Raw genomic sequence first — 9,733 nt, forward strand, 5'->3', positions numbered from 1 at the left:
TAGAGAGGTAAAACAAAAATAGTATAAATCAAACCAAACCAAACAAACAGATAACCTTACAGGATAAAATTTGGGGAAAAACAAAAAACAGGGGCAGAAACACTAGCAAAAATGAAGTTCTTATTATTACAGAAGGCAACAATGGATAATTATATTTAAACTAGAAAAATGAAGAAAGAAAAATTTTACAAGGGTACATGTCAAGTACATTAAGTGTAGAGTATAAATATCTTAACACAAAAATTAAGAAAGTGTGTTGAAGGCTATGTCAACCAGTTTGTTGTTTCAAATTGTATATAAAACCAGCACATTGTGTCCCATAAATGCATTAATGTATACAGCTATGATTTAATTAAAAGAAAAGAAAATATCTAGGGGGAAAATTTGAAATAAAAATAATAACAAAGGAAAACAAAATCCAAAAACAAAGCAGTACATATATCTTGCTGAATGTTGTCTGGACAACAGGTGATTTTCCTGGGTGTGAGGTACTTACCACAATGTTGATACAGCTGTATAACATGGAGACTGGATGCCTCTGCTGACTTCTTTGCCCTCAAATCCCATGGGGTTGAGAACCTGAATCTCTCCTCAGCCTGCTTAAAAGACACTTTAAACCATTAACCTTGGCTAAGCAGAGGCTTTCCAAAAGCACATGTTTCTGGGATCTCTCCTGAAGTGGATGCCAGCTTATCAGGTGTGGCTAAACTGGCCCCAGTCTATGCCGCTGAGGGTTGAGTCTGCAAGGCAGTCCTCTTATTGCCAAGTGCTGAAAGCTGCACTCTTCCCCTCAGTCTCAGTCCTGGCTTTGGTGCTGTTCACAGTTGCTAGATCACTTGCCCAAGGTGTCTCAGCCCAGGTCTCATTCTGTGACCCTGAGGGCAGAGCTCACAGGGCAGCTCTCCCACAATGGCTGTACACAGCCCACAACCAAACAATGATAGCTCAGTTTAGGCCCTGTGGATTTGTCCCAGATCCTGGAAAATGCTTAAATTCACCCGCAATCTCACCCAAGTTCTCCCAAGCTAATTAAACTGAGTGCCCTAGTCCAAAAAAGCAAAGGAATCTGCAGGGAAGGCTTTCCCTGTCTGCAGTATTGCTGCTGTTGTAAGTACCTCCACGGCAGCTGCCACGGCCTCAGACCAAATGAACGCAACCACTTGCCACTTCTTCACTGCTTTTGTCCTCCTTTGGGGGCCCAGAAGTCTCTTATTGTGTCCCTGAGTCCCCAAAGGGATGTTTCTGAGGACAGCCCACAAGCCAGAGGTGCCTGATTGTAAATAAACTGTTATTCAGCCACCATCTTGCTCTGAATCCCTCTTCATGTCTTATTCCCATTTTTTAGTGGGGTTGTTTCATATTTTTCTTGCTTACCTGCTTGAGTGATCTGCCTTGTAGGTTCTAGTTATCAGCCTTTCATCAGATTTATAGTATTCAAATATTTTCTCTCATTCTGCAGGTTGTCTATTTGCCCTATTGTGTCCTTGCCTACGCAGAAACTTTTTTATTTAATCAGGTCCCATTTTCTAAAGTTTATGTTGTTGCTGTCATTGCCTTTGGGGTCTTCTTCATAAATTATTTTCCTAGGCTGATGTATATAAGAGTTTTTCCAATATTTTCTTCTATAATTCTTAGAGATTCATGACTTAGGCTTAATTCTTTTATCCATCATGAATTAATTTTTGTGAGTAGTCATAGGTGCAGATCCTGTTTGAGTCTTATACATGTGGTTATCCTATTTTCCCACCACCATTTGTTGAATAGAGATTATTTTTCTCAGTGTATGTTTTGTATGCTTTTTCAAAGATGACCTGGGGATATGACGATTGTTTAAATCTTGTTTTTCTGTTCCGACCCATTGTTCTATGTCTTGTTTCTGTGCCAGTAACTTGTTTTTCTTGGTTACTATTGTCTTGTATTATAGCTTAATATCTGGTAAACTGATGGTGCTTGATTTATCCTTTTTGCTTAAAGTTTCTATGGCTATTTGAGCTTTTTTCTGGTTCCATGCAAAGTGTAGAATTATTATTTATCAGAACTCTGAAGTATGAGTTGATATTTGAGTGGGAACTGTAATACATCTGCATATAATTTTGGGAATTATAGACATTTTAACAATGTTCATTTTACCAATCCATGCACATAGTGTATTTTTCCATTAGTTTACATTCTCTGTGATTTTTTTTTCCTCAGTGTTTCATAGTTCTCCCCAAAGAGCTCCTTCACTTCTTTAGTTAAGTATATCCCTAGGTATTTTATTTTCTTTGTTGCAACTATGAAAGGTATTGAGTCTTTGATTTGATTCTCAGCTTGACTGCCATAGGTATATAAAATGTTTGTGTACATTGGTTTTGTATTCTGATATTCTGCTGAAATTACTTATCAATTTATCAATTTCAGGACTCTATTGGCAGAATCTTTGGAGATATATATATATATATATACACACACACACACACACACACACACACAATATCATATTGTCAGCAAGGAATGATTCTTTGGCCTCCTGCATCTCCCTTTGGAAATGTTTGATTTCCTTTTCTTGTCTGATTGCTCTGGCTAGGACTTCTAGCAATATGTTAATGGAATTTTTGACATTTGACATTTGTACTTGGTCTAGTTTCAGATCTAAGTGGAAATGTTTTCAATTTTAGCCTGTTCAGTGTGCTATTGGCTCTGGTTTCCTGATATATGCTTTTGTAATTTTGAGGTATGGCTCATCTATGCCCCTTTTGTTAAGAGTGTTTATCATAAAAGGATGCTTATTTTTGTGAAATTCTTTCCCTGCATCTATTAGGTTATCATATGGTTTTCATTTTGTTTCCATGTATGTGGTGATTTGCATTTATAAGTTTGTATGTGTTGAACCATCTTTGCATCCCTAAGCTGAATCCTACTTGATCATACCGTACTATTTTTTTTTTGAAGTGCAACTGAATTAAGTTTCCTACAATTTTATTGAGCATTTTTAACTATATTCAAAAGGATTTCTGGTCTTTTGTTTAATTTTGTGTGTGTGTCCTTTCCTAAATTTGGATAGGTGATACTGTTTTCATAGAATATATTGGGGAGGATTCCTTTCTTCTCAATGTTACAAAAAAATTTCTACAGTAAAGATACCAGTTTCTTTTTGTAGGTCTGTTGAAATATGGTTGTGAAACTACCAAAAAAAAAAAAAAACACACACACACACACACTAAGGGCTTTTCTTACTGGGCTTAGGTGATATCTCAGGGTGGTTTTGATTTGCAATTCCCTCAACAATGCAGGATGATGAGCTTTTTAAAAAATCTTTGTTAGCCATTCATCTGTCTTCATCACGGAAGATTCTGTTCATATCTCTTGCCCAGAGGTAGATGGGATTGTTTACTCTCTTTTTGTTGGTTAATTTGAGTTCTCTATAGATTCTAATTATCAATCTTCATCAGATTGATACCTTGCAAATATATTTTCCCATTCTGAAGGTTGTCTTTTTAACTTTACTTGATGTGTCCTTAGCTTTTTAGATTTATTATGACCGATTTGTTAATTTTTGTTGTTGTTGTTATGGCCACTGAAGTCTTGGTCATAAAATCTTTCCTCAGTCCAATATCATTAAGGGTTTTCCCTGCACTTCCTTCTAAGACTTTTATTGTTTCATATCTCAGATCTAAGTTTTTAATCCATCTTAAGTCAATTTTTGTAAGGCCACATCATAAACTCTCAAAACTGCAGATGCTGGCATGAGCGTGAAGAGATGGAAACACTTTTGTACTGCTAGTGGGACTGCAAACCAATACAACCTTTTTGGAAAGAATAGACTGAATATTAATGTAAATGTTCTATCTCCAGGGGTAAGAATATATCAGGATGTAAGCAGAAATGAACTTGTGTTTTAATTTCTGGGAATTAAGAGTGACTGTTTCTCCAGAAGCTTAGTTAAGTAGACAGCCAGGGCAGAAAAGGAAGGATGCATCTATTATAATTATCAGTGAAATGTAAAGGATTATTTAAGGGTTTTTCTTAAATAGTTGCAGAAAATTTGTATTAATTTTTCTTTAAATTTTTTATATAATTCATCAGTCAAGCCACCTAGCTCTCTTTTATTGCAAATTTTGTGATTACTGTTTCAATTTCTTCACTAAGTCTAATAGGACTTTCTATTTCTTCATACAACAAGAATTCCCCAAATAATACACTTCCTTTTTGGTATTTTTTACAGAAGAGACAGAAGAGCTCCTTTTAAATTGGAGTACAACATTATCACGATAAGGCTAGATTCCTGGGATCTCTGTACCAACTAAACTTAAGAAATGTCTTTTTTACCTTTGTGGCTGAATCTTTGGCTCCCTTCTGACATTGTGAATATGCATAGGGACATACATGTGTGTTTTTGGAACTCAAGATGTGAGCGTTACATGTATATCCCAAACCAATTTTGATAGGCAAAAGTATATAAAGGAATAGGATTTTCCACTAATTCCTAACTTATTTTAGCAATCACTTCAACCTCTAATGGTGCATGACTATTTTTCATAGGATCAATAACATATCCTTGTTACTGGAATTTCTTCTTCAGTAGGTCCTTGGCCTCAGGGATCCAAAGAATAAACCCGCAGACCACAGATCAGTGGTAAGATAAAATTTTATTAGACAGAAAGGAATACAGAAGGAGTAAAAAGTACCAGAGTTTCTGACAAAGGGGAAGATCTATGTTTGAAGTCTTTCACCTGGGCTCTCCCATCTAGGGGTAAATATTACATTATGGCCAGGACTGGAAGGTGGAAAAACATCTTTTTAAAGTTAATGAGTACATTAACAAATGAATGAATGCCCTCCCTCCTCCACTAGGGGAAGGTTATCAGGTCCTTGCAATTTTTGTCTCAGAGAAGGGATTAGGGTGTGTATTCCCTACTCAATGTGGAACTACCCAAAACATTTCAGGCTGCTTTGTTCATGACCTTGCTAGGGCCCAAAAGATGTGGCCTGGAAATGGCAGCCTGTTTGTACCTAGAGATGGGGGTCTGATTTCTGAGCTCACCTGGGTCTAGAGAAAAGGGGAATCCCTGTCCAGCCCTGACTGGGAGAATCCTGTATCATTTTGTCTTCAGGAATAACATCATAGGAAGATGTCTTTTCGTACTTAGTATGGCTAGTGTGTTTTTGAACCATTATGACTTCTTTTTTTATTATTAAATCGTAGCTGTGTACATTAATATGGAATACTATGCAGCCTTAAAGAAAGATGGAGACTTTACCTCTTTCATGTTTACATGGATGGAGCTGGACCATTATGACTTTTGGATTTCATTAAGTTGGTCCGATTTTCCAGTACTTTATGAACAGAATTTTCCTGGATTGAAGCATGATTATATATCTGGACAATATCTGAAAAGATGGTCCTGAACCGTCTCTAATAGAATCAACATTTTGCTAAAAATGTAGAAGTGGGAACTTTATGAAGTCCAAATCAAGTTCCTGGTATATGTAATCTTCTCACAAAGGATTAGAACAGCAGTTCCCAACCGGTGGGTCATGACCCCTTTAGGGTCAAACGACCCTTTCACAGGGGTTGCCTAAATACATCCTGCATATCAGGTATTTACATTACGATTCATAACAGTAGCAAAATTACAGTTATGAAGTAACAATGAAAATAATTTTATGGTGGGGGGGCACCACAACATGAGGAACTGTATTAAAGGGTTGTGGCATTAGGAAGGTTGAGAACCACTGGATTAGAATGAACTTCTGGAAAGTCAGATCAGTGCTAGTTAGGACACAAATCTTAGTCTCAAAAAGAAAAAAAAAACCTTAAATAATCCTTTACATTTCATTGATAATTATAATAGATGCATACTCCCTTTTTTGCCCTTGGTTTCTACTTAACTAATCTGGAGACACATTAGTCACTCGTAATTCCCAGAAATATTTGCAGAAATTAAAACACAAGTTCATTTCTGCTTACATCCTGATATATTTTTACCTCTAGAGATAGAAAATTTACATTAATATTCAGTCTTTTCTTTTCATCTTGAAAAATGTGTCCTCTGGATTTTCCATCACTCACCTTTCAGATCTCTCTCTCTCTCTCCATATATATGTATATGAGAATATTTCCTACTTTTAGAGCTATTTTTAAAAAAATGCTGACTGTGCTTGAAAATGGTTTAACTCACTCTAGTCGGTCACAAACACTCCTTCATTAAAACTAATCTTGCTGAAGTTACCAATGCCCGTTAGATTGAAAATTATATGGAAAAAGTCCTAGGTTACTTGGCCTCTTATCATTGGACACTTTACCCCTCTCTCCTTGTTCCACTCTTACCTTGCCTTTAATGACATTAAACTTATTTTACCTTTATCTACTCTTTAAAGGGTTCTTTACCTTCTATATCTAGTCTTTAGATATTGGTGCTTCTCAGGATTTCATTCTTGGTGCTTTTTTCTTGTCTACTGGCTCATGACTCCATAGAAATCTCATTCACTCTTATAGTTTTAACATCTATATATATGCTTATTATTCTTGAAGTGATACTTCTAATCCATAAAATCCAGAATTTTATAATCAACTACTTACTTAGTATTGGCATTTCAATGTATCTTAGGCAAGTCAAATTGAAAATGTTCCAAATTGAACATTTGATATCCACTTGCTCAACCTATCTCTCAACAAGTGTTTCCTATTTTAGTTAACATCATCACTCACTGTATGAACCTAGGAGTCAGCATTGTCAGCTCCCTTATCTTATCTCCTGTTATTCCCAGGAATCTCTCAAAGACCACATCACAGACAAGTCGAATAAAAGAGGAGTCCTTTTATTGAAGAGCCAGCCACCGACTTCCTCAGTGCCCCAACATGGGGTTTCTGAGAGTAGCCCTGAGTTGTCTGAGGCTCTGGATTTTATAAGGAAAAATTTTTCCAGGAAGCAAGCAAGCATAGTTACAGAAGCAAAAAAACAGCAGTTAGAGGAAACCATGAGGGGCAGTTCACAATGCTATGATCACAAGATCACTTAGTAATTCTTTTTTACAAGACAAGTACAATCTACAATGTTCTAAGGTAGTATATGGAGGGGGACTCGTAGGTGGGAGTTGTAAATAGCATGATCACAAAAAGTGATAATCATCAAGGATATAATCACGAGTGCAGTCAGTAACTTACATCACTAACACTTTTATTTTTTTATTTTTTTTTTAGGTTACACAATAATTTACCTTCTATATCCACCTCTCCCCATCCTTGCAGTGTATTGGTCACTTTTGCCGCTTGTAGATTTTGCGTGCTCGCTCCAGGAAGATGACCTTGGGCAGGGGTGCCGCAAACTGCTCAATGAGACTCATAAGGCGGCTGTAGCTGTCTTCCTCATGCTGCAAGAACAGAGCAGGGAGACCCAGCTCCACATACAGGGCCTTCACCCGGGCCACCTTCTCTGCCTCCTTCTGTCCATAATTCTCCTGCAAGATCTGGAGCTGCTCCAGAGTGGCCCGTTGCAGACACTGAACCACCAGCCAGTGCATTTGTTGTCCTGGATGTCAGTGCCAACCTTGCCTGTCACACTTGGGTCCCAAAAGAGATCAAGGTAATCATCCTGGATCTGAAAGAACTCGCCAATCTTCAGCAGGATCTTCTTCGTGTGACTGTACTCCTTCTGCCCGTCAATGCCTGCCATGTACATGGCGGCAGCTACAGGAAGGTAGAAGGAGTAGAAATCTGTCTTGTACTTGATAATAGATTTTTTCCTCTTTTCAGTAAATCTGCCAAGATCCACATTACCCTGGGGGGCTGTGATAAGGTCCAGAGTCTGCCCGATCTCAGTCTGATATGAACTCTGCAGGAAGAGCTCAATAAGGTTCAGGTAATAGGGCTGTTACTGGCAATAGAGCTTTAACAGGTGGTAGATACATGCTTCCAGAAGGATAGCATCATTGACGGCATCCAAACCTATGCCTAGCTTCTGATACCAGCAGATCTCCCCCCACGGGGTGAGAGATGAATCCATGATGTCATCTGCTACCAAGAAGAAAGCTTGCAGCAGTTCCACACACCAGCCCACAGTCAGGGCCCGTTGGAGACTATCAGCATCCTATTTCTTTGGTTCCACCAGCTTCCGAAATGCTACCAGCACCGTCACACCCCAATGGTACTTGCCTCCAATGGCATTGTACTCCAGGACTTCCTTAAGCTTGGCAATAGCATCTCCTGTCTCTGGGTGCCCCATCTCATCCTCAGTCAGCATCCTGACAATCTCAGAGAAGTGCTGAATGAACTCCTGCTTTTCTCCAGCATAAACATCTAATGTCTGGTCTCCATTCATCCTGAGGGAGGACCAAAGTGCTTTGTTGCAAACTGCTCAATGAGACTCATAAGGCGGCGGTAGCTGTCCTCCTCCTGCTGCAAGAACAGAGCAGGGAGACCCAGCTCTTGATACAGGTCCTTCACCTGGGTTAAATGCATTCAGAGTTATACAATGGAAGGGCAAATAAGAGGAACCAGTTTCAAAGGTAATGGAATATAACAGTAAAGGAGTAAACAGTAAAGTGAATTAAAACTTACTCCTTTAACATTTCCATATTATATACAGATAGCATGAAGACCACCTTAACACGATCACAAGGGTTGTTGTCACAAGGGTAGTTACTGACTTTCTACACAATATTAGTAATTTTAACAGTTCCAACCAGTTACACTTAAACTACCATGCAATGGGTGGGGAGGCAAGTGGAACCTGCTTACTTAAATGCAATAAAATGTAACAAAACAACAGAATGGAATCAGGTCTGCTTTGCCTTTCCACTGATTCTTAGGAAAAAAATTATACAAAAATGGAGTTAAGCTTGTTTCTCTTTCACCTTATCACTCTCACATTCAGTCAAAGACCAAGCTCTATAGTGCAGTAAAGGAGCTAAGGAAATTTCAACCCAAAATATGACTCCTTGGTATAAAGAATATTTTAAGTTAAAATGCCATCTTTTAATCAGAAAGCACTGGCCTCTCCTTCATAAAACCTAAGTAACCTGATTTAGAATCAGAAAAGGCTGCTGACTTCCTTCACATGTAATAGACCTAGGGGCAAGTATATTTGAAACAATACATGTCTCTCAGGTTAATTTACAAATCAATATGTTTCCACTCATTTATACTCTTCCCTCCTAGCAACCACTTGCTACACATATACTTTCCAATTTCTCTCCCCCTTCCTTCTAAAAGGCATCTTTAAAAGCCATTGATTATCACTGAGACTTTGGGAAATCATTCCTGTGGTTCTCCCCATGCACATGGTATTTGAAAATAAACTTTTCTATTATTAATCTACCATAATTGTGAGTTTATCTTTCAGCAAACGAGATCAAGGGGAAAGGGTAGGTTTCACTGAGGCAAGAGAGTAAAAGCAGAGCTAAAGATCTGTCCTAGTCACTCTGTATAGGCATGATCCAGTCTGTAACACTCCTACCTCTCCTGCAGTAGATGTCTCTGTTATCTGTATGCCCTTCCCTTGGTATGTGCTGGGCCTACATAGTCATCTTGTAACTTTCTTAACCTTCCATTGTCTTTGAGCATAAGTAGCCAGCCTGGTACCAAGGGCGCAGGCCAACCTGACCTTCCTTTGAGTCCCAAGACTTTCATGTTTATCACATCTCTCACATCATTCACTACTTTCACGAGCACCCTAGCCCTAAAAAATGTATAAGAGAAAGGCAAGAGATTAAGTCAGTGAGCTTTTTAGGACACTAGTCTGCCAAGTCTCCT

The 9,733-nt window shown here is 38.3% G+C and overlaps 1 pseudogene across 1 annotated transcript; it reads right to left on the bottom strand.

Annotated features, from left to right (window-relative positions):
- Positions 1 to 7,239: 7,239 nt before the first annotated feature.
- Positions 7,240 to 8,321, bottom strand: LOC128578018 (farnesyl pyrophosphate synthase-like; annotated as a pseudogene). The gene has a single exon (XR_008377659.1). The product of XR_008377659.1 is annotated as a farnesyl pyrophosphate synthase-like (transcript).
- Between the last annotated feature and the right edge of the window lie 1,412 nt (positions 8,322 to 9,733).

Source organism: Nycticebus coucang, chromosome X (assembly GCF_027406575.1).
Source record: "Nycticebus coucang isolate mNycCou1 chromosome X, mNycCou1.pri, whole genome shotgun sequence".
Classification (NCBI taxonomy): Eukaryota; Metazoa; Chordata; class Mammalia; order Primates; family Lorisidae; genus Nycticebus; species Nycticebus coucang.